Below are 23,763 nucleotides of genomic sequence, written 5' to 3'. Positions count from 1 at the left end.
CAGAATATCTACTGAATCTACCAGCCCACCTCCCTACCTCATCCAAAGTTTCAGTTCATGAAGGATTCTCTCCCACAAAATCAACAGCCAAGCATACTGGGAGGCCTGTAACTGAAGGTCTCACGCTCAGTGGGGGCAGACAAACAGGAATCAGCACGCTCTCCTCCCAGCTCAGCCCTAGGACACCTGCAGCAGGCATACGAAGACTGCAAAACACAACCTCTGGCCATTCAAACAGCAAATCACAAGCAGAATTTGCATTGTTCAAGGGCCAAGTATTCTAAGTGCAAGGGTAAGTACCAGCACATCAGCTTTACGGGAGGTCTTTCGGGGACTCCGTCAATCCAGTAACAAATATTGCTGACACTTGTTTTTGCCAGATCAGACATCATTCTAACCTTGAATTCAACATAAATACACAATAGCAGATAGCAAACATTTAAGAAAAACAATACGGGAGAAATTCTTTAAAAAAAAAAAAAAACTCATCCATTTCTTGACTTTTATCTCCTCCCTGTGAATTAATGAAATCAGGTTATGATTCCATTTTAGTGGCAAACACTCTCAGCTTGGCTACCTGGGGATAACCTGTTCCGTTCGGGGTTGTACATTTCGAGGGAGTTGGTGAGACAAAGAAGCGCCCGCAGGGAGGTACGAGAGCAGTGCTGGGTCTGGAACAGCCTCTCCTCACATTCCTGATGTCTCAATGCCCGAGTCCATGGGCTTCTCTGGGTCCTTCTAGAATGCTCCTGGTCCTTCTCTTTCCAGCTACGTTAAACCTGAAGAGTTTACTCAAACCCCTCTTACTCCATAACCCGTCCCGCTCACTATTTCAAACCGTATCGAAGTCTCCATCCCTGAAAGACCACTGTATCCTGGTCAGGAGCTCCTAGACTGCCACCCCTTCATTCGCCATTTCCCGACTTCGACCTCTTTGGGTCACCCTGTTAGGGGAAACACACTGACTGAAACCACCCACCCTGGCCAGGCACCGCAGTAACCATTTGCATGAGTTGTTTTACGACAGGAGGTCCGGGTAAGGAACCCGGAACTAAGAAGCCTCCACCAACCGGAAGACGTCAGGAAGGGTCAAAAGGAGACACCACCTGTCCGACCACCTCCCAGAATCCTTCTCTCTGGCATCCATCTTTCTGAACAAGGCGTGCACCACCAGGAAGGACTCTGAGCCAGAATGACTGGCTAAAGACAACCCGGAAACTAATCCCATCATCATAAAACCTGAGACTGCGAGCCGTGTGGCAGAGCAGTTCTCCTGGGTTCCCTTCCCCTCCTGCTCTCCACCCGGGTGCCTTTTCCCAATAAAATCTCTTGCTTTGTCAGCACATGTGTCTCCTAGGGCAATCCATTTCCGAGTGTTAGACAAGAGCCCAGTTTCGGGCCCTGGAAGGGGTCCTCCTTCCTGCAACAACTCTTACCTTACCCCCAACCCAGCATGAACCTGGGAAGGGAGAGGGCACTTAGGAAACAAACAAGCAACCGCACCAGCCCCCGAGAAAGCAAACCATTATTTGTCATTAAAACCCCTTTATAGGTAGCCTGGTCAGGAGGAGACCCCACTTTCTCTGCTCACACAGAACAGTCATCCCTGAAGCACTTTCTCTGCCGACTGATTAAGTGAGAAAACCGCTTCCCACAGAGAGCCGAAACTGTTACTAACATCCGCAGCAAACACAGGAAACACCCTCAGCATGTGAGCAGTTATCTTCATTATCTACTAGCTTTACCTCTAAGACACAAACATTTCAAACTGAGTTTACACGGATTCCTTTGATCCCGAAGTGGATGTGGGGACTACAGTGTTCAGCCGCCAGGAGGAGCAGGCATTCAGCTTCCTGGCCAATCACTCCAGAGGCTTTTACATCAGTGAGCGCGATGTAAATCCAGTGTCTTCTTCAGGAATCCCTAGGCAGTGACCCTCTGATTAACTTGTGGTCTCTCTGCTGGAGACATGCTCCTGTTCTTCCCACACAAGGTGTGGTTTCTGGCTTCTCTTTCATTAAAACTCTCATCAAAGACAAACAAAAAAGATCCCACAAAGCAAGGGGTGAAGGATATTCAAGCCCACGCACCAGGAATACAAATGAAGAAAACTTTGTCAATGTGTTAATTTCACCAGAAAAGCCAAGAACCAGTGGGGAATTTACTAGAAAGAGGCTGGCTGCAGCCAAGTATGCCAAAGGTTAGTTTTTGTAGAATGCTTGAGATTACAACTTGGAGTTTTACAATCTGCACCAACAGAGGTTCAAGGGAAAAAAAAAGAAAAAAGGTGATTTTTCTCTCTCAGTTCAAGGTCAGATGGCCTCCATCTCAAAGTGAATTTAGAATCAGAAGAGCAAACCAAAAAAGACATCAAAGACGCAGCTCAGCCCTGCCTCTAAGAAGAGGCTCACACACTCATGTACAGCCTAAAAAGCACACTCCCTCAATAGGAAAAACATCACGGCAACCCACTCCAGGACTCTTGCCTGGAGAATCCCACAGACAGAGGAGACTGGCGGCTACAGTCCATGGGGTCGCAGAGAGTCGGACATGACTGAGCGACTCAACAATAAACATTACGACGTGAGGCCAGAATCACCGCAGATCTCACGATACTGAGAAGATGCACCATGTCATCAGTCCTCCTCCACATTCACCTCCCCCTTCTTTCATTTATTCATGGCATTGCAATGGGGCTTTACTCTGGACGGGTGGTATTACGCGTCTAGGTATTAGACGCATAAGATGGCCCGTCATTGCTTTCAAGGAGACAGAAATGCAGAAGCAGGCAATTCCAGCAACACGTGAAACCCTTGAATTGAGGGTACAAAGGGCACAGTCCCCTCACAGCCACACCAGTTCTGAAAGGAGAAGGAGTAATTCTGAAATTCCACTTAAGAAGTGGAATTCCTCTGCTTGATTGGTGTGACACATGAGAGCAGAATTAAGAATATGAAGCTCGACTCTCCCTACCTCACAACCTCATCCCCAAAGGGGAATGCAAATTAATACCTCTCTCCGAGACTCGTTATGAGGATTACATGAGCTCCTACTCTACTCGTAAAGTGGTCTGAACATGGGCTAGCACAGAGGGTGCGCCTAACACCCTGGCTTCTCCACCATCACGTGAAACCCAGATAAGGCAGTTTCGTGTGGATGAAATGGAAAGGGTACCTCTGCTTCATTATGAACATTAGCGTATTAAGGAAAAAATCAATTTGCAATTTAGGAGTTTAGCTTATTTAAATACATATACCTTTTCCCACAAAGGTACACACACACACACACACACTCGTAAATGCTAAGAGCACCTGATCCAAAGTAACAAGATTTGAGTTCAAGTCCTGACCCACCACTTGATCTGGCACATGGTTTGTGAACAAGTTCCTTTACATTCCACTAGCTCTGACCTCATCTATAAAGGGAAGAGACATCCACCCCCCAGGCCAGAGTCAAGGTTGCTGCTGCTGCTGCTAAGTCGTTTCAGTCGTGTCCGACTCTGTGTGACCCCATGGACTGCAGCTTACCAGGCTTCTCCGTCCATGGGATTCTCCAGGCAAGAACACTGGAGTGGGTTGCCATTTCCTTCTCCAATGCATGAAAGTGGAAAGTGAAAGTGAAGTCGCTCAGTCGTGTCTGACTCTTAGCGACCCCATGGACTGCAGCCTACCAGGCTCCTCCATCCATGGGATTTTCTGGGCAACAGTACTGGAATGGGGTGCCATTGCCTTCTCCCAGAGTCAAAGTGGGGCCGTGGAAAACCCTTGGTGAGGTCTGCAGCTCTGCAAACAGAAGTTAAAACGGTTCAGCAAGAAACTTGAGGAGCTCATTCTCCTAACTAGCCCTTTTGCTCAAAACTTCAAAACGGCTTTTTAAAAAGGTAACATTTCAGTGTATAAAACCGTAAGAATTCCATGAGGGTCAAACAGGATCTCCCAAATAAATCCGAAAAGATACCCAACGCTCAGCTGTCACTCCTTCTCCTTCCACGCTTCGTTTGACGAGTATATACCGACTACTACCTGCCAGGCCTAGAGGAGCACCACGGATCACTGAAATCTGCAGAGAAGAGAGGCCCCTCCACCTGGTTTGGGGAAGCACACTATGGTTTTTGATGCCCCTATTAAACTATTAACCTCCTAAATATGAGTTAACCAACATTCACTATTCAAATTGAATGATTTCCTGATCAATCTGTCTGATCTCACTAAGGATCTCAAGCCTCTACCCTACCATATATATTACAGTCACTTTTCACAAACTGTCTTGTAACTCTGACATTGTCCACAAACAAAAGCGTTAAACCAAAAAAGCAAATCACAGATACTTTCATCACCTTCAGGAAACAAATCAAATCAAAACAAAAACTAGAGAGTAACACCAAGACCTTTCTGACACCCAGAAATGCATCTGGGATCAGTTTGAGGGCTGGCCATATGCCAAGCACCATATATTTATTAATATACTTATTAATTCCTTAAATTTCATGGCTCTCGGTTATATGATTAAGGCACTTTCTGGATGAGGAAACTAGATAATGTACAGTGAGTTAATTAACTTGCTAGGAGCATTCTAGCACAGGGTAACCCTATGGCCCTTGGCCTGCCATGTCCTCTGCCTGCCTTTTGTCTGCAGAAAAACTTTAGCCAAAAAACAAGTTTAATCAGACGAGTGAGAAAATGCAGAAACAAAGGATAACAGTCCAAGAATAAATAGTAATAGTTTGGTCAGTAAGCATAGTCAAGGACCTTCAGTTCCTCTTCATGGGCTACAGATAATATTCTGAGTCAGAGCACATGAGCTGTCTCGTAGGTACTGAAACCTCCATCAGGTGAAAGACATTAACTACATGATGACCAGACTGTAGCCAGGCCATGTGGTTTAGCCATTAACTCCTGTCCGGCTCTTGCCATCCCATGGACTATAGCCCACCAGGCTCCTCTGTTTATGGGATTCTCCAGGCGAGGATACTGGAGTAGGTGGCCATTTCCTTCTCCAGAGGATCTTCCCCACCCAGGGATCAAACCCAGGTCTCCTGCATTGCAGGCAGATTCTTTACTGACTGAGCTACGAGGGAAGCCCCAGCCATGACATAAGCTGCCACAATTCCGAGAACTGGCCTTCAAGGAATGCAAACAAACCAGCTCTGGAACTGAAGAGTAGCTGTACTAAGACAATCAAGATAACCCTGGTCAGACCCCCGATAACCAATTTCAAGAGGACTGTCAGAGCTGACTGTGGTGGTTCTGTGTGCAGCCCCCTCCTTCCATCTGTAAAAGCTCTGGCCCCCTTATTGTCAGGGGTGGTGGGAGGAGTCGGCCTTGGACAGGAAACCCACCCCCACCAGCATCCAAAATAAAGCAAACTTCCATGCCTCTTTACTGGCTTTTGAGCTTTTGAGGAACCAGACCCCACTTTCAGCAACATAGCCTTACCATTACCCAATCTGACTGATGAGGGTTCAAAAGTAAAGACCCTAAATTATTCAAGTGCTCTTTGTTATACAGCAACCAAACAGGAAACCGCTGGCTCCGTGGCAGTGCTATACTCGAGAGTCAGCTCCCATCTGCAAAACAACCTAATCGTTTACATACGGCGTCCCTTGGACTCATTCCCGTGGGGCAGCCTCACATATAATTCATATAATCCACTCTAAGGAAGTTCCACAGGTCTCTCTCCCTTTCAGTGAGTGGCGAAACAGCACTTTAGGTGGTGAGACAGTAAGACTCAGGATAAGGTTAAAAGGCTTTAGAACACCTAGGACTAGCTAACCCTAACCCTAACCCTAGCAGAGGGAGAGAAGAACTTAAGAGACTTGGCCAACCAGCACTGAGTCAGGAACTGCCATCTCCTCTGGTAAAACCCAAGCTTTCAGAGTCCTTTCGGCTTCACTCCTCTGCTCCAGAGAGGAGGAGAGGGAGCCAGACAAGGACCCAGAGCCGATGCAGGGTTCTGCTGGCAGGAAGAAGCGAGGAGGCCTGTTTCAGAATAGAAAGTGGATGCTCTCTCCCACCTTTTCAGAATGTCTTTATATAAGAACACGTCTCAGGGACTTCCTGGCAATCCAGTGGTTACGACCTCACCTTCCAACACAGGGGGCACGAGTTCAGTCCCTGGCTGGGGAGCTCACATCGCACCTGCCTCAGAGCCAAGAGGCCAAGGCGTAGAACAGGCGTACAATGGAAGCAGTATCGTAGCAAATTCAATTAAGTTGTTGTTTTTTTTAATGGTTCACAGAAAAAGAATCTTTAAAAATATATACTTCAAAAAAACAAAAAAAAAATCTCAAACAATGTAATCAAATTTGTTGAGAAACTGGTCCAAAATTCTAAGTAGCTCTTCCCAGAACTATCCAAGAACTCCTCAATCCAAGAGTCCAAGGAGCCACTGTACGTGAGATAACGCGAAACAGAAGCGCCAAGAGCATGACCTGGTGAAAAGCATCGGGCCACAGCTCCATCAGCAGTCCTGCTGACCGTCAGCCAAGCAGGTCACAATGAGGCCCGGAGGTGAATCTGGTTCAGCGAGGGTCACAGGATCCACATTTGGGTTTGTCTGTGACGCATCTTCCAAGAGTTCTATGAAGAACACATACAAACACAGCTTAATGAGATCATCTGTGGGTCCACTCTCCCCCCAGCTGGAAGGGACTTAAGACTCTAACACTTAATCCCTCCAACTGAGATGGGCCTGAAAAGTGGAAACCTAGTTGGGTCTTCTATCTTAGTGGAGAAGCTTCTAGAACAATGGATGAGCTGGATCCATTAGGTGTTGCCATTCTTTTATCTGATCTTAGAAAACAGAGCTATAACCAATTCCAGGGCAATAGGCATACACTCGGAGGCCAGATGTGGAGAGCTCTGAATCAAGTGAAATCAGCTGCCCTGAATCAAGTCCTGTTTCCCCTCACTGTGGATAACTGAACATGCACGAGGCCCAGGCTGGACATGAACTTCTCAGTTAGACTCCACGTAAGAAAACACGTCAACTGTCCAGACGGCTTTCTCAGGACATTCTCCATCAGCAACCTGGACTGAGCCAACGGCATGAATATATACAAGTTCAATAAGGCGATCAGGCACAAGGCTATTTGTTAAATCTCACCTGGGTCATCTGTTTCTTCATTTTACTATTCTGAAAACATGCCAGAAAATCTTACCCCCTGCCAGATCCCCTCTTCTAATAAGAAAAACCTTGTACACGCATGACAGGCGCTTCATAGCTTGGAACTAACCACACTGTACCGGGTGCTCGCGGCCGAGCAGGTTACTGTAGGTGGGAAATCATTAACCGTGTACAGTGAGAGCCAGTGCCCAGTAATCCAAAGGCCAGACTCAGCCAGGAAAAACAAAAGCATCGCTGCCCTCAACGGCCGTGAGAGAGGCTGTGTTTTTACGATCCAGGCATCTCAATGGGCTGTTCAACCACAGAACATTAAGCAGGGAGGGTTTTCAGTTCACCGAATCCCAACATTGCACAGTGATAACAGCAAACACGATTGGAAAGGGAAAAACCTGCACACCCGGAAAGGCCAGGCTGGGTCTCCGGCACCAATTCATCAGGTAATCAGATGACAGAACAGAGGCAACCCAGTGCGAGAGGGAACGGCAACAGGCAGCGCCTGCATTCTGTCTGTGTGACAGAAGCTACCGGTCTTTAACTCAAAATGGAATCTATCATTTTGGACCCCAGTTGTCCAGAGCCTCATCCGTATTATGTATTCAGAGGCAGTTGGACATATAAATTCCCATTCACCCCATAGAAACCATTTCAGAGTACGGGTTCTTCCCCCTACCCCCATCCCCTGGTTAAGTTTCCTGGGAGAAGAACAATTTCACAACCAACTACAACCAAGGATGTTGAAATGAATAAATGAATTATGATAAGAAAGGTACAAAGAAGCTGGCACTTCCGTGCAGCCACATGGCTACATGTTACGCTGTGTTAGTCGCTCAGTCGTGTCCGACTCTTTGACCCCATGGACTGTAGCCCACCAGGCTCCTCTCTGTCCGTGGGATTCTCCAGGCAAGAATACTGGAGTGGGTAGCCATTCCCTTCTCCAGGGGATCTTCCCAACCCAGGGATCAAACCCAGGTCTCCCACACTACCATCTGAGCCACCAGGAAAGCCCATTTCATGCAGCCACGTAACTGTCTAACATCAGAACAGCACCCATTTCACGCAGCCACGTAGCTGTCTAACATCAGAACAGCACCGCCCGCAGAGCTTTTCATGATGCTGGGAATGTCCTACATGGTGACTGTCACATGCAGGTACCGAGCATCTCAAATGTGCCAAACACCAACTGAAGACGCAAGTGTTAACTTTCATTTAGTTTTAATTATCTTAACTTGACTAGCCTCACATGCCTAGTGCTTCCTGACTGGCAGGTGCAGCCCATTCCCGGGAAACGGCAGAGGATGCCAGAACATGCAGTGTTATCAGAGAAAAAGCACAATGGCATCAGGAGATGAGCAGAGGAAAAGGTCATAAGTGGGAGCAGCAAAAAACAGTCACCAGGTCTACCTAACCCACCCCAGGAAGGAAACAGAAACTCACAGTCACCAGCAAGAGAGCATGGACAGGCTGGGTGGGCGGGAACCCCCCCAAGGGGCTGGAGTGGGGTGAGCGAGTGCCCCCAGGGGGATGAGATTCCCAAGAGGGGCTAATCAGCTTGGGTAACTGCTACATGGAAGCCTAAAAAGGATGGAATGACTTGGGAAAAACTCGCAATTTGGAGGCCAGCCTCTCCAAGCAACAGACCTTCCCAGACTAAAGGGGGCAATTAGTGAAGATGGGGGGAAGAGCGTGCAAAGCAAAAGAACAGCAGATGCCAAGTCCCCAAGACCGGAACTCACCTACCCTGCCTGCTGGCAGGAGGGACAAGCCCTGGGCAAGGGGGTGCCCCCACGCAGCTGCTGAAATGGGACCAGCCCAAAGTGAGACACGCTCCAACTGCGAAATACCCGCCACATCCCAAACACCCAGTATAAAAGTATAAAGACGATCTCAATTTTTTTGTGAGTACTGAGTCCACGCTGAAATATTTTTGATAGGATGGATTAATGAAAACATTAAAACTCGCATCATCTGTGGTTTACAAGACTTTGCAGGGGGACCACTAGAAAAGGCGGGGTACACACGTGGCTCGCGTTCGTGGCTCACATTGTCTTTTCTTGGCAGCACCAGGGCAGGGCAGAGAGTGGAGAGGTGGGGCTGGGGGCTTGGGGGCCGATCACAGGAGGCTGAGAGCCAGGCCCAAGCTTTGGGATCCAACTCTGATGAGGAAGGGACGGGATCTCATTTCTCCTTTGGAGAGATGGCTGCAGACAGGAGGTGGCGGGGGGAGGCGGGGAGGCGGGGAGGCTGGGCTGGAGACAGGCTCAGCGGCCACCCCTCCTGCCGGAGGCCAGAGACCTTAGGAGCCCAGGATTAGAGTCACAGTGCTTGGGCTCAAATCTTAATTCCAACACTTAGAAAATGTGTAACTAAGGACAAGCTACTTAATCTCTGTGTCTGAGCTTTGTCATCTGCAAAACGGGATACTAACAGCCTTCCGCTGGAGTTTAAGACATGCTTTGTCCAGCGTTTAGAATAGTGCAAGGCACGTAGTAAGCCCTCAATAGGTGTTCTGTGATTACGATCACTGGATGAGGAATATGAAAGAAGATGGCAAACTGGGTTTTTAACTAAAAAACTGAGTAGGCGATGGGAGGCAAGACTTTGGGTGAGGAGGGGGCAGACTAGGAAGGGAAGTACTGAGTTGGCCAATAAGTTCGTTTGGGTTTTTCCGTAAGATATGATGGGAAAATCCAGAAGAATTTTTTTGGCAACCCAATACTCTTGCTTTGGCCAGGCTGCATTTGAGATTCCCATGGACCATCAAATGGACTGTCAGGAGGGAAACTGGCTCTAAGTGTGAGTTCAGAGGCAAAGGGTGCAGGTTTGTTGTACAGTTTGAGACACATCAACTCACTTGCTGACGTGTGCTTAAAGCTTTGAAACGCCATGGGACAGAGTACAGAAGAAAAAAGGGGGTGGGGGGGCGACCCTGGGCGCCTGGAGGCCTGGAAGGAGAGGAGGAACCAGAGGGCAGCTGAGAAGGAATGATTCATAACACAAGGGAAGAAAAGACCAGCAGAGGAGCTGGGAGGCCTTCCAGGAGCAGAGAGAGCTGTTTCAAATGCAGCTGGAGGAGGAGGAAGACAGGAGAGACCACACGCAGCACCTGGACGGCGCAGGCAGGCAGCAAAGGCTGGTGTCCCACCCAGGTCACAGCCACCGGTCACCCTCGTCATTGGAGGAGGAACAGACAAACTGACAAGCTTGGAAAAAAGGTAAGAAAGTAGACAGCAGCGAACAGAATCTATTCTCGAAGGGATCACCTCCTATCAAGTGAAGCACAAGAGGACAATGGCTGGAGAGGAACACGGAATTTTTAAGGAAAATTTTCAGAGAGAAACATTACAAGGCCTGTTTATATGCCATTTGGAAGAGTCCAGAAGAAAGGAAGAAATGAGTCATCCAGGGGTAAAAAGAGCGAGCTTCAGGAGAGGCATCCTTGAGAACGTGACAGAAGATTCCTTGTGGGGGGAGGGCTGGCCTCAGACAAGAGCCAGCCGGGCTTCAGCTCCTGTGGGGAGCAAGGCAGCAGGAAGAAGACGCAGCTGGAGGGAAGAAGTCTGACACCCTGGCTCCCTTCTCTCAATGAACAAGAAGCGAAGTCCTCAGCTAAGAAGAGGAAGAGGGTGTGGAAGAACTGATGAGTGATCAAAAGTTATGAAAGTTTTCTTGCAGCTGGTGAAATGACCCAAAAAGTGTAGTAAGATGCCCGAGAGATGCCCATGGGAGGTGTGAGGTCACAGATACGATGGATCCAGTTAACACTGTCTTGGGAAAATGAGTTTAACCCAGAATGCGGAGTCTTAACCAGGGCTGGTTGCGGTCTCCTTAGGAAGTCTAACAGAATAAGAGGATCCAAGTGGTCTGGGTATTCTCGAGAGGCGCCCACAAAGTCTAGGCTGCCATCTCAGGGCAAGAGGTGGAGGTGACCACTAATGAAAAGGAGGTGGGGGTCCAGAGAGCCACCAAACTCTGGATTCTGAAGGGAGAGTCTCACGTGGGAAGGACGGGCATGGAGATCTGAGAGCAGGATGTCTTAAATCACGATTCCAGAGGTTAATAGAGACAAGATCTAAAGACAGTCAATACAAAGAGAGGCAGAAAGGTCACCGGAGCTGATGAGGTCAAGAATTGAGAGGCCAGGTTGCCAGGTGGATGGACGGACAATGGTGGATGGAGACTGAGCTTGGGCAGGAAGGCGTCAGAGGAGGAGGTGATCAGAAGACCAGGACAGAATGAGGGAGGAAGCGGAGCTACGGCTGATGGTACAAGTTTCAACAGGAGCTGAAGTTTAAAAGAGGGGAAGGGAGGTCAGCTGGAAATGGCAATAAGGAAAAACCACTCCTTGAGAAGATACAGGAACAGGCAGCCAGGTTTTCACAAGAGCAAAGAGGTGATGGAACATTTTCAGAATGCGGGGAACATGGGAAAGAACGATGTAGCCAATGCATATATTGTAGCAGGTGGCCATACTTTGTAATGGGTGGTTCACCTGGTGGTGAAAAATAGAGCAGCCAGGTGTAGCCTCCTATCTCATCAGTACCCCAGCACACCCCATTTGCAAAGTTACCACACGTTTCAAGCCTCTCAAGAAGGGCAGGCTAGAAGTATAAAGGCGATGGCAGCCCCAGGGTTCACTAAAGTACATTCCCGACACTTGTCAGTGACTGACTACAGCCAAGCTGGTCACCAGCTTGTTAGAAAAGAACAGAACCATCACCTCCACTCCAGCCCTACAGCAGGACACCAAAGTCAGCCACCACTAGAGGGCGACACAGCCCCAAGACTGGAGCAACTCCCGGGCACCAACTTGGATAAAGCTGTAAGCAGCAGCAGACACTGATTGACATCTCTCTCACATTCATAATTCAGTTACTTCAATCTTGAAGACCGAATACTAGAAAAATACAGAGAGGCCATGGGTACAGATACGCACGGAAAACGGTCTCAAAGGTTTTAATGACCCTATTTGCAAAACAGAAAGAGACAGACATAAAGAACAAAGGCGTGGATGGTCGCCCACTCCTTGCAACCCCACAGACCGCAGCACGCCAGGCCTCCCTGTCCCTCACTATCATCTCCCGGAGCTTGCCCAAGTTCATGTCCACTGAATACCAAGAGGGAAAGGCAAAGGTGGGAGGAACTGAGAGCCTGGGATGGGCACATACATATTATTGATATTATGCATAAAATAAATAACTAGTGAAGACAAACTGCACAGCACAGGGAACTCTGAATGCACCGTGGAGCCCGGACGGGAAGGAAGTCCAAAGGGAAGGCACAGATGTATGAGCATAGCTGATTCACTTTGCTGGAAAGCAGAAACTTAGAACACTGTAAGGGAGCGATGCTAGGCTAAGTCGCTTCAGTCTTCTCTGACTGTGCCACTCCACGGACTGCAGCCCGCCAGGCTCCTCTGTCCATGGGGATTCTCCAAGCAAGAATATTGCAGTGGGTTGCTATGTCCTCCTCCAGGGGATCTTCCCAACCCAGGGATCAAACCCAGGTCCCCCGCATTGCAGGTGGATTCTTTACCGTCTGAGCCACCAGGAAAGCATACTCCAGTAAAAATTAATTTTTAAAAAGGTGTCAAAGAATTTTCACTAACCTGGTCAACAGTAGTTCACCTCTAGCAAAGTAAGGAAGTGCACCCAGAAAGGGTTTATTTTCACTTTTCCGTCCATACGCTGTGTTTCTCAACAGTGCATTCACGCACGCTTTGTATAACTTAAAAATGCATTAAAACTGTGACAATATAATATATAGATACAAAATTTATCACATTAAACAAAACCTTAGGAAGCAGTAAAGGAACTAGAGAGACTCCAAAACAGCAGTGTTCAACAAAGATCTAAAGTTTATCACATCTAAAGCTATATTCTTTTCCAGAGGAAAATAAGGCCCCTGGAGATTAAGTAACGTGGTCAAATAACAGGGGCAGAATTGAAGTAACAGCCGACTCTCATCCCAGATCCTAAGACACGGGAATTCTCTCTGTGCTCCGTCCTCTACTAAACCTTTAGCATTTAGTGTTCAGTCATCAATTCTCTACTTCTCCAGGTCTTCATGATCTGTGGTTGGCTGAACCCAGAGATATGGAGGAACCATGGATACAGAAGGATAACTATAAATTACTCATGGATTTCTGACTGTTCAGAGGGTTGCCACCCCTAACCCCTGTGTAGTTCAAGGGTCAACTGTACGGGGTTTAATATTACCCATGGTTTCAGGTGTCTACAGGGTTCTTGGAAGGTATCCCACATGCGCAAAGAAGGTCTATTTTATCAAGAATTTCCCTACAGAGGGCGGGAAACACAGCTGGCCAGCAAACAGCAGAGTCAGGATTTAAACAGAGGTCTGTAACCTACACCTTCTCTAACCACAGTCCTGAGCAAGTGGATCAGACAGCGTTCTCTCTTTACGTCTCCTGATACGAATCCCATTCCATCCTCAGCCCCTCTCTGCCCTTGCTGTCTGGCTTTCACAAGATTCCGACGTTTCTATCTGGGTTGCCCTATTTAGCCGACATCAGAGGAGGCAGAAAGACGCCTCATGGGCCTGGGTCCTAAAGAGAGCGGGTGAGCGGAGGATTCAGGGACAGGCAGGTCAGACCCTGGCAAGAAGAGCATTTCTTCCTCAAAGGACTGGCAGGTAGAGGGAAGGTCTTCCAAGGTAGGTTAAGGAAGACTGTCAGGTGTCTGATGATAGAGTGGCCAACACTGTGCTGTAATTACTGCTGTAACTACTTAATCATTGAGTATGATTAAGGGAGGACTGGAGAACAGAGAAGAACAGATCTTGGTTCTCAACACAGCTGTTTCAAAGGTTCACCTGTGTCGTTTTAAAAACATACACCAGTGCCCAGGCCTGCCTGCCCCTGGACCAGTGAAATTGGGGTCTCTGGGCATGAACAGGGCCTCAATAAAAGCTTCAAACTTCCCCCAGGCAATTCTAAGGTGTGGTCAGGACTGAGAAGCACTGAGTCAAACCAACAGCTAAGAGAACTGAACTTGGGCAGGATCAAGGGTATGGAGGCAGGACTGCAAACTCTCAGAAGTCCAGCCAAAGTCAGGAGTATGCACGTGTCATACAGGTACACAGCTTGGTGACCTTCACCAGCAATTTTATGCAGCGAGGAACAGAAAGAACACCACAGCAAGGTCTTCCAGGGCAGGCCAGTGGGTCCGGGGTAAATGGGTACGGAGTGGGTGCAAAGGCACCGTGGCTGCAGCTGATACAGGAGACCATGCTGAGCACAGAGGTGAGGCCCGAGTACAGCTGGCAGGCAGGGAGAACCCAGGGGGCGAAGGGACCAGGCTGGGGGCAGGCAGGGCTGTCAGAGCAGCCTGGATGCCTTGTCAACACATGGATGTATCTGAGTGTCCCTACATCCCCACGGCTCTGGTCCTCCCAGATGTTTCTGAGACCACTGGGACCCCTGGGACAGGAGGAGGAGGTGTGGACAGGAGGGAAATGAAGCAGAGAAGTAATGTCAGAGAGAGAAGACTGCAGAATCTAAGAGCTTAGAGGTCAAGCATCTTCAGTGGAAGCCATGGCTGAATTAAAGAGAAATACTATTGAATTTACTGCGGTAAGAAATGTCAAGGTCAGCGGATAAGCCCATCCACAGGGATATCTAAGACCCTTAGGATGATACAGGGCGTGGGTATGGATAGAAACCAAGAAATGTGGAGGTATGACCTCAGCAGAGTGGAAGCAGGTGGTGGGACGAGGTCAGGACCTTCGTAAGATATCCTGCTTGTACTGAGGGCCAGAGATCATCTGGAATCTGTACCCCGGAGCTGGAAGAGGAGCCTGCCCAGGAAGGAGGGAGGGAGCAAGGTGCTGGGCCACAGTCACCGTAGGGGAAGGAGCAGCAGCTCCCTCAGCTGATGTTGTTCAGTCGCTCAGTCAGTCGTGTCCGACTTTCCATGACCCCATGGACTGCAGCACGTCAGGCTTCCCTGTCCTTCACCATCTCCCGAAGCTTGCTCAAGCTCATATCCATCGAGTTGGTGATGCCATCCAACCATCTCATCCTGTCGTCTCCTTCTCCTCCTGCCCTTAATCTTTTCCAGCATCAGGGTCTTTACCAACGAGTCAGCCAAAGTGTTAAAGCTTCAGCATCAGTCCTTCCAATGAATATTCAGTTGGAAAATGAGCAAATCACACAGGGTTCTCTTCAGCCTTAATGGTCTCAGTCACTCTCTTGGGAAACTTTGAAAGATCTGGTGCAAAAGATGACTCAGCCAGAAAACAGCAATGAAACCAAACAGAAGGAATATGAGTTCCTAGAGTCGTGAACAGGCCTGGAAAGTGGCTGTGTTCTTAGAACTAGTTACTTGGGAGTTTTTTTGTTTTAAATCAGAGGGAGGGAAGATTTTAATTGGTCAAAACAAGAAAAAATGATTTTTTAACTATTAACAAATTTAGCACATGGATGAAGCAGAACTGTTAGTTCTACAAGTAAATGAGACAAAAAAAAAAACCTATGTAAAGCCCCAAGTTTCCTTCACCAACTCGGTTCCGATCTATTCATAAATGTTTTCGACAGTGAACACTCACAGGCCCCTGAAAAAGCAATGATTAACATGTAGGCAATGGATCTTCGCTGCTGGTCCAGTGGTTAAGACCCCACGCTTCTACTGCAGGGAAAAGGTTCAATCCCTGGTTGGGGAACTAAGACCCCTCATGCTGCACAGCAAGGCCAATAAATAAACAAACATGAAGGAAATGTTGAGTGAATCACACGGCACACAGAAGAGTGTGCCTGTGTTGATAACAGTATGTTCCATGAAGCAATTTGTGGTTTCGTTTACCGGAGCACATGTGTTCCATGCATCATGTCAAGTTTTAGATTTATTGGAACTTTCTGGTAACTCTTGCTTGAGCTTTGGGAAATATGCCATGAATGAGAAAGGAAGTGACGTGAAGTCGTTATTGAAGCTGGAAGGGCACAAAGGACTGTGGGCAATGAGCCTCGAGCACGCAGCGCGCTCTTCCCTGGGGGTTGTCACTCATGGCAAGTGAGTGTGCAGCGGCTGGTCTTCTTTTTGTTTGTTTAAAGGGCGAGAAAACACCTGAATAAAAGGGGAGGCAGCCATTAACCAGAGGTTCAGATCAGATCAGATCAGATCAGTCGCTCAGTCGTGTCCGACTCTTTGCGACCCCATGAATTGCAGCATGCCAGGCCTCCCTGTCCATCACCAACTCCCGGAGTTCACTCAGACTCATGTCCATCGAGTCAGTGATGCCGTCCAGCCATCTCATCCTCTGTCGTCCCCTTCTCCTCCTGCACCCAATCCCTCCCAGCATCAGAGTCTTTTCCAATGAGTCAACTCTTCGCATGAGGTGGCCAAAGTACTGGAGTTTCAGCTTTAGCAGTATTTGTTCCAAAGAAATCCCAGGGCTGATCTCCTTCAGAATGGACTGGTTGGATCTCCTTGCAGTCCAAGGGACTCTCAGTGTCAATAAAGAAGGGAAACTTTCTGCATATGTCACAGGCAAAGGCATCGGGGTAACCAAAACCACACTCACTACTATTTCAAACAATTCAAAGGAAACACATTCAGAAACGCGATCTTTCATACCTATGGGACTCAGCTTCATTAGCTTATAATTTTACCATTCCCACTGGGATCTGGCTCCCCAGTAAAGAGTGAAAAATGGCTGCCTGCTTCCTCATAAATAAAGACTAACGCACAGGAGCGACGTGGCCGACAGCCAGACTCAAACGTGTGCTTAAGTCACATTTGAACATGATAAAGAATGAACTGACTACAGATTATCTTGAACATAAGTTATTCTAGACAGTAATAGGGAGAGGCTGGTTTTCCTGCTCAAAGCAAAGAGGGTCTCCATCTTCAGTAATATATGTGCCGATTTAAATCGGCGTGTGGAAGCATGGCCTTACGTGGGCACTTGGAAAAATGCAAAGCAGAGAAGGAAGAGGCTGCGTCACAAACCCCTGGACTAGCGGAATCTCAGTGCTAACTCTTACTTCAAACCTCAAATATTTACTAAGTACTTATTTCCCCTTAGGTATTCGGGGCTGAGCAATGCTTCTTTCCCACCCCACAAATTCCTTTCTGGAGTGTGTGTGTGTGTGTGTGTGCGTGCGCGCGCGTGTGCACATGCGTGGGCTCAGTCATGTCCAGCTCTTTACAACTCCATGGACCATAGCCCACCAGGCTCCTCTGTCCATAGGATCCTCCGGGCAAGAATACTAAAGTGGGTGGCCATGCCCTCCTCCAAAAGATCTTCCCAACCCAGGGACTGAACCCAGGTCTCCTACATGGGCAGGTAGATTCCTTACCACTGCACCATGCTGGTAAGGACAGAGTGCCAAAGCACGCCCTCCACGCAAGGCAAGAAGCAGCATCAACCCTGACGTGAGTTTGGATAAGAAGCCGGCTGGGTCAAGCCAAACCCCTTCCTCTGGTTCCACCCTTCCCACCACAGAAAGACCTGTCCAAGGAGGGATCCGCCTCTAGCTGGTGAGGCGGCCCAGGCCCGTGCTGGTCCTCACTGGGGTGGGCATGGCGGGGGTGGGGTGGGGGTGTTACATCTGCCTGGATCCACGTGACCAAGTCCACAGGCCCAGCCACAGAAGCCACGTCCTCCTGTGTCAAGCTTTGGAACAAGTAAAGGTGATGCTCTGGTCCTCTGTCCCCAGCCCCTCCCCCACAGAGTCTTCCTCAACTTCTCTGATGGGGTGCTTTTCCCGGACCCCTGAGTGCTAGCTGCTGCTGCTCAGGGCAGACGGCTTGGGGCACGGGCAGGGAGCAGGGTGTCCAAATTTAGAGTGCAAAGACTCATCTGGAGAGGACAGTTTAAAACACAAATTCCTGACCCTAGGCCCATAAATGCTGATGCGGCAAGCCTAGGGAGCTCTCAGAAAACTGTACCTCTGACAACCACAGCTTAACCAAAACCACCCTTGAAAAAGCCTTGGGGCAAGTTCGAGGCTCTTTATGTCTGAGCTTAAGAAACCCAGTATGTTAACAACAACTCTGATTTTCCACTTCTGGAAGTGAAATGATGTTATGGCCAATTTAGTGACCCATAGACAATGCTCACAGGACAAAACTACAGGGAGCAATGCAATTCTGAGCGTGCTAAAATAACCAGACACGTCAGCTCATCACTGTGCCCAGCTGGACACCAGCCTAAGTCACTCAGGGCCCAAGGAGGCGTGCCGCGGACGATGCCAGGCCCTCACACGGGGCAGGGACCGCCGAGAGGGGGCACGGCAGTCTGGGGGCAAACTTGGCAGTACTGGGTATGACTGAGTCATCTAAAAATCTTTCGGTCTAAATGCATTTCCCCTCGGATAACCTCCCACCTCCAACCCAAACCTGAAGTTCCAAAGACAGAGTGTTGTCTCAGGCCTGCCAGACAGACACAGCACATTGATTTTTCTAGTCTCTTAGCAGAAGCAAAAGAATTGTGTTCCAAGGTCTGACGGTCAAGGTTGCACAAAACGTGACACTCTAACAGCTAACCTGGTATGAACGATCCTCCCGGCTGTGCTCTCCTTTACCCGCACTCAAGTCCCCTTTGTCCCAACTGCACTGCTGTGCGCCCTGTCCATCCGGGACGTGTGCGCTCTCCTCTGAGGAGCTATTCAACTGAACTGACAAAGAAAACAAGTCCTTCTTTTCTTTTTTCTGGCCACACCACATGCATGTGGGATCCTGGTGCCCTGAGCAGGGATCAAATCCCTGCATTGGCAGTGTGGAGTCTTAACCACTGGACCACCTGGGAAGTCCCAGGTCATTCTTTCAAAAGTCCTAAAATCATATCATAATTCCTGGTTCTCCATTAAGATGGTGTTAGCACCTTCCCCAACCCAAGCACTGAAAATCACAGTCTGATTATTTTTCAAAAACTTCTGCAGCCATGAAAAACCTTTACATTAATCTTGGGAGGACTCCTGGGCCTCTCTCGTCCTGCTTTAACATGTTGCATTCACGAGAAGAACACAAGGTAAGGCTTCGTGCTTCCACAACAAACCAGTCTTCACGAAAAATCCAAACCTAAGCAGATTCCATCTCTCCTAGTCATGGCTTCAAAAACCTCCACCATCCCCCAAGCCACCGATGAATTCCAGGGTGAGCTCAGACACATTCCAGAAGGTATTTCCAGTCTGTGGTCTTAAAGCACCTACTGAGTACCCAGAATGGCAGGGTTGGGGAGGGGAGGAGAGAATCTAAGGTAGATACCAACAGGAATCAAGTGAAAAGACAAAAAAGCAAGCACCGGAACCATTTCCTAGTGTCAGAAAGATGAAGGCTCCTGTCACGGCAGGCAGAATAACGCCCCCAAAGACGGCCACGTCCTAACCCCAGGGACTCAAGACAACCTCAAGCCAGAGAGAGAAGGGGAGTCAAGGCGGGTCACCAACCAACCTTAAAATAGAGTTATCCTGGATTATTCAGATGAGCACAATGTAATCACAAGGGCTCTTCAGAATGGAAAAGGGAGGGGCTTCCCTGGTGATTCAGGGGTTAAGAATCTGCCTTGCGGTGCAGGGGACACAGGTTCTGTCCCTGGGTGGGGGACTCCAATCCCTCATGCCACAGAGCAACTAAGCCAGTGCCTCGACCACGGAGGCCACGCGGCACGATGAGAGTCTGCAGCGCGGTGCAATGGGCCACACCGTGGACCCAAGACCCGGCATGCCTGTGACTGAGGGCTGGTTGGAGGGCCACAAGGCTGGCTTTCAGCACGGCAGAGCGAAGCCGTGAGCCCATGGATGGAGGTCTCCCACGGAAGCTGGAAAGGGCAAGGGCCTCAGGCCTGGAGCCCCAGGTTTAATACAGCCTTGACAACACCTTGATTTTAGCTCCGCGAGACCCACGTGGGACTGCTAACCTACAGAGCTAGGAGATCTGCAGTTCATGTTGTTTGAAACCACCAAATTTGTGTTGGTTTTCTACACTAACCATGGAAAACCCATCTTCAGTGCCACAGGAGGCCTCTGGCTCCTTTTTCTGGTCTATGGTGAGTGCTAGGCAAAAAGACATGGGGGCTTCCCAGGTGGCGCTCATGGTTAAGAACCCACCTGCCAATCCAGGAGACCTAAGAGACTCAGGTTCGATCCCTGGGTCAGGATGATCCCCCAGAGGAGAGCATGGCAACCCACTCCAATATTTTTGCCTGGAGAATCCCAAGGAAGGAGGAGCCTGGCGGGCTGCAGTCCACAGGGTCACAAAGAGTCAGGCATGACGAAAGTGACTTAGCACACATGAGCAGGCAGAAGGGCATATGGACTTGAAAAAGCAAGAGAAAAAAGATGAAGGCTTTTAGAAAAATCTTCCAAGTGATTCCAACAGGGGAAAAAAAAAATGCCTTTACCTTACCAACACTGCCAACAGCAAAACTGTCACTGGGAGCCATACTTCAGCTCCCCGTGTAAATAACAACAAGTCTGCCCAAGTGCAAGAAGCTTGTGAAAACACATTTTCTAATATGCTTGATAAATTTTAATTATGGAAGGGTCATTCAAATATTTAATTAAAAGATAGCAAGGCCCTGAAAGCTCAGAGATGGCATGTCTGCCTTGTCTTTGCCAGTGTGTTTACTACAGATGTTCGAGGAGGTGTGTGTGTGTGTGTGGACAGTCGCTCACTCATGTCTGACTCTTTGCAACCCCATGGACTGTGGCCCACGAGGCTCCTCTGTCCCTGGAATTCTCCAGGCAAGAAGACTGGAGAAAGTTGCCATTCCCCCCAACCCCCAACCAGATCTTCCTGACCCAGGGATCGAACCTGTATCTCTTGCGTCTCTTGCATTGGCACGCGTGTTCTTTACCACTAGCAACACCTGGGAAGCCCGTTAAAGGAGGGATCTCCCTGCAACAGAAATAAGGAGATGCGACCTACCTCGGGTCTAGAAGTGTACATATACACATCTTCTTGGAAAATGAAGACTAAAGCTAGAGTGCTCAAGCCCCAAGTCCGGGGCTCAGCTCCGAGAACACCTCGACCTGGGCTCCTCGGCACGTAGATCTGACCCCTGACCTTCCTACCTCAATCTGTAACTTGTCCCTGCATCCATTCTTGCCATCCCCCCGACCCCCTCCCACTGTAATCCATTTGAGATCTTTTCTATTAAATCAGATGATGCCACTTCCCTGCTTACAACCCTTCAGTGCTATCTCACACCATCTTGAATAAAGTTCAAATTATCTGCAGCTCCACAAGGCACCACCCAATGTGGCTGCTACCTAGGTCTTTTTTCTTCCCAGTGCCCCACATACTATTTCAGGTCCTCCAACCCACCAGAGCCTCCCAGCTTCAGAAAGCCCTCTCCTGCCTCTGGGTCTCAGCTGAAGAGTCACTTCCTCACGGAGGTCTTTCCCAACACATCCCCTGCCAAACACAAAGCAAAACCCAGCGTGCAAGCGCCCAGCATACTCCCGCAGAGAGATTTGCTTTGACAGCCCTGTGTTATTTTGTAACCCCATCTGCCTTTTTCCATTAAGGTCTGCCCCCAACCAGAAGATACTCTCCATGAAGACAGAAACCCTATCTGAACACCATGGCAGACTAGACATTCAGTAAAGCAGGTTCACTCAACACACGAACTCCAGAAGGTTCTTATATCTAAATACTATGTGGTTTTACAAAATAAATATTCAGCTGTATACAATGAAAACCCTATTTCATTTTACCCATCACAAACTGAAGTCAGCTAAAGAACAAAGACAGGGACTTCCCTGATGGTCCAGTGGTTAAGATTCCAGGCTTTCAATGAAAGGGACGCAGGTTCAATCCCTGGTTGGGGAACTAAGATCCCACACGCCTTGTGGAATGGCCAAAAGATACAAAAAAAAATTTTTTTTTTAAAGAATGAAGACAAACAGGAACCACCACCAACATTTCTCAGTTAAGTAAAGTGACAGAGTGGGATTTTTTTGTGGCAAAGCAAGTTAATTCTCATTTCGATTTAAACTTGTTTAAACTGGAAAGCTTCTCAAAGAAAAGCCACTGGACTTGCCAATTGGTTAAGCTGAAGAAACTAACACTGAGCAGAATATCACATTTTAAACTCAGAATGTGGGCCCAATACTGGGAGGGAAGCACTTTCCTATGAAACCCACCCGCTGGAAACCTGACAAATCTGCACAGTTGTAACAGCATGAGTTGCCAACGACAGAAAGGATGTGCAGAGACAGGAGAACAGAACCGGGACAGCAAAGCTTCCTGTTAAATGACTTAAAGCAGCACGCGCCACCGGCTGGGAAGGCTCTAATCAAAGATGAACTAAAACAAGTGTCGGCAGGGACATGGAGGACTCACACGCCACTGGGCGGGGGATGCGGAATGTGCCAGCGGCTTTGGGAAAAAACCTGTCAGTTTTTTCAAAGGATTAAACAAAGGTCCGTCTACTCAAGGCTATGGTTTTTCCAGTAGTCATGTATGGATGTGAGAGTTGGACTATAAAGAAAGCTGAGCGCCAAAGAATTGACGAATTTGAACTGTGGTGTTAGAGAAGGCTCTTGAGAGTCCCTTGGACTGCAAGGAGATCCAACCAGTCCATCCTAAAGGAAATCAGTCCTGAATATTCATTGGAAGGACTGATGCCGAAGCTGAAACTCCAATATTTTGGCCACCTGATGCAAAGAGCTGACTCATTGGAAAAGACCCTGATGCTGGGAGATTGAAGAAGGGAGGAGAAGGGGACGACAGAGGATGATATGGCTGGATGGCATCACCGACTCAATGGACATGAGTTTGAGTGAACTCTGAGAGTTGGTGATGGACAGGGAGGCCCGGCGTGCTGCAGTCCACGGGGTCGCAAAGACACGACTGAGAGACTGAACTAAAACACAGAGTCAGCACATGGCCCAGCAATTCCACTCCTAGGTATAAGCTCAATAGAAATGCAAACATGTTTGCAGAATAGCTCCTACGAGACCATACAAGAATATACACGGGCTTTCACAGTAGCATTATCCACAGTTCAAAAAAGTGGGAACACCCCAAATGCCTAATCAACAAAGCGGTTTTACAGCAGGGTTGTAATAGTTATATTACAGACTATATTCCACACCATGAAACATTATTCGACAGTAAAAGGAAATGAAATACTGACACAGGCTACAACATGCATGAGCCTTAAGAACATGCCGAGCGTAGGAAGCCAGTCACAAAGGACCAGAGAGTGTGTGGTTCCATTTCTGGGAAATGTCTAGAACAGGCAAACTCGTAGAAACAGAAGGTGGATTAGAAACTTCTCTTTTCTGGGAAGGGGATGTGTGGAGGGTCCAGAGGCTGCCCCCCGGACCATCCCCAGGCCTCTCAGCAGAGATCACTCCTGTGAGTCCTGCCTTGGCACAAAATCTACCTGGAGTCTCATCTATTCTGTTTCTAATTAAAGATGGTCTTGTGACCACACCTGGGCTCAGTGGGGCGGGGGATGTGTGGGAAGGAGAGGTCTGGAGAGGGGGTTTCACTCCAGGTAATAAAAATACTTACAACTGTGCTGATAGTTGCACAACTCTGTGAACCGCACACAGTGAAAGCCAGTGAGCCGCACACTTTAAACGGCTGAGCTGTATGGTTTGGGAATTTTGTGTCCATAAAGCTGTTTTTAAAAAACGGCAAGTGCGTTACAACATTTAGTTCATTAAAT

General features: G+C 48.4%; 1 protein-coding gene and 1 long non-coding RNA gene across 18 annotated transcripts in view; both read right to left on the bottom strand.

Moving 5' to 3' along the window:
- NEDD4L (NEDD4 like E3 ubiquitin protein ligase) overlaps window positions 1-23,763 on the bottom strand; it is a 375,462-nt gene that overhangs the window by 285,699 nt on the left and 66,000 nt on the right. The window lies entirely within an intron of this gene.
- LOC147346347 (uncharacterized) overlaps window positions 132-23,763 on the bottom strand; it is a 71,699-nt gene continuing 48,067 nt past the window's right edge. Inside the window, exon 2 of the long non-coding RNA XR_015154128.1 lies at window positions 132-23,763. This exon is cut by the window's right edge and continues 44,647 nt beyond it. This is a non-coding gene — a long non-coding RNA (uncharacterized LOC147346347).

The sequence above is a fragment of the Bos grunniens genome, chromosome 24 (assembly GCF_055505025.1).
Source record: "Bos grunniens cultivar Pamir isolate PY7600 chromosome 24, Bosgru_T2T1.0, whole genome shotgun sequence".
Classification (NCBI taxonomy): Eukaryota; Metazoa; Chordata; class Mammalia; order Artiodactyla; family Bovidae; genus Bos; species Bos grunniens.
The sequence above is the reverse complement of the archived record's forward strand: the minus strand, read 5'-3'. Positions and strand labels throughout refer to the sequence as shown.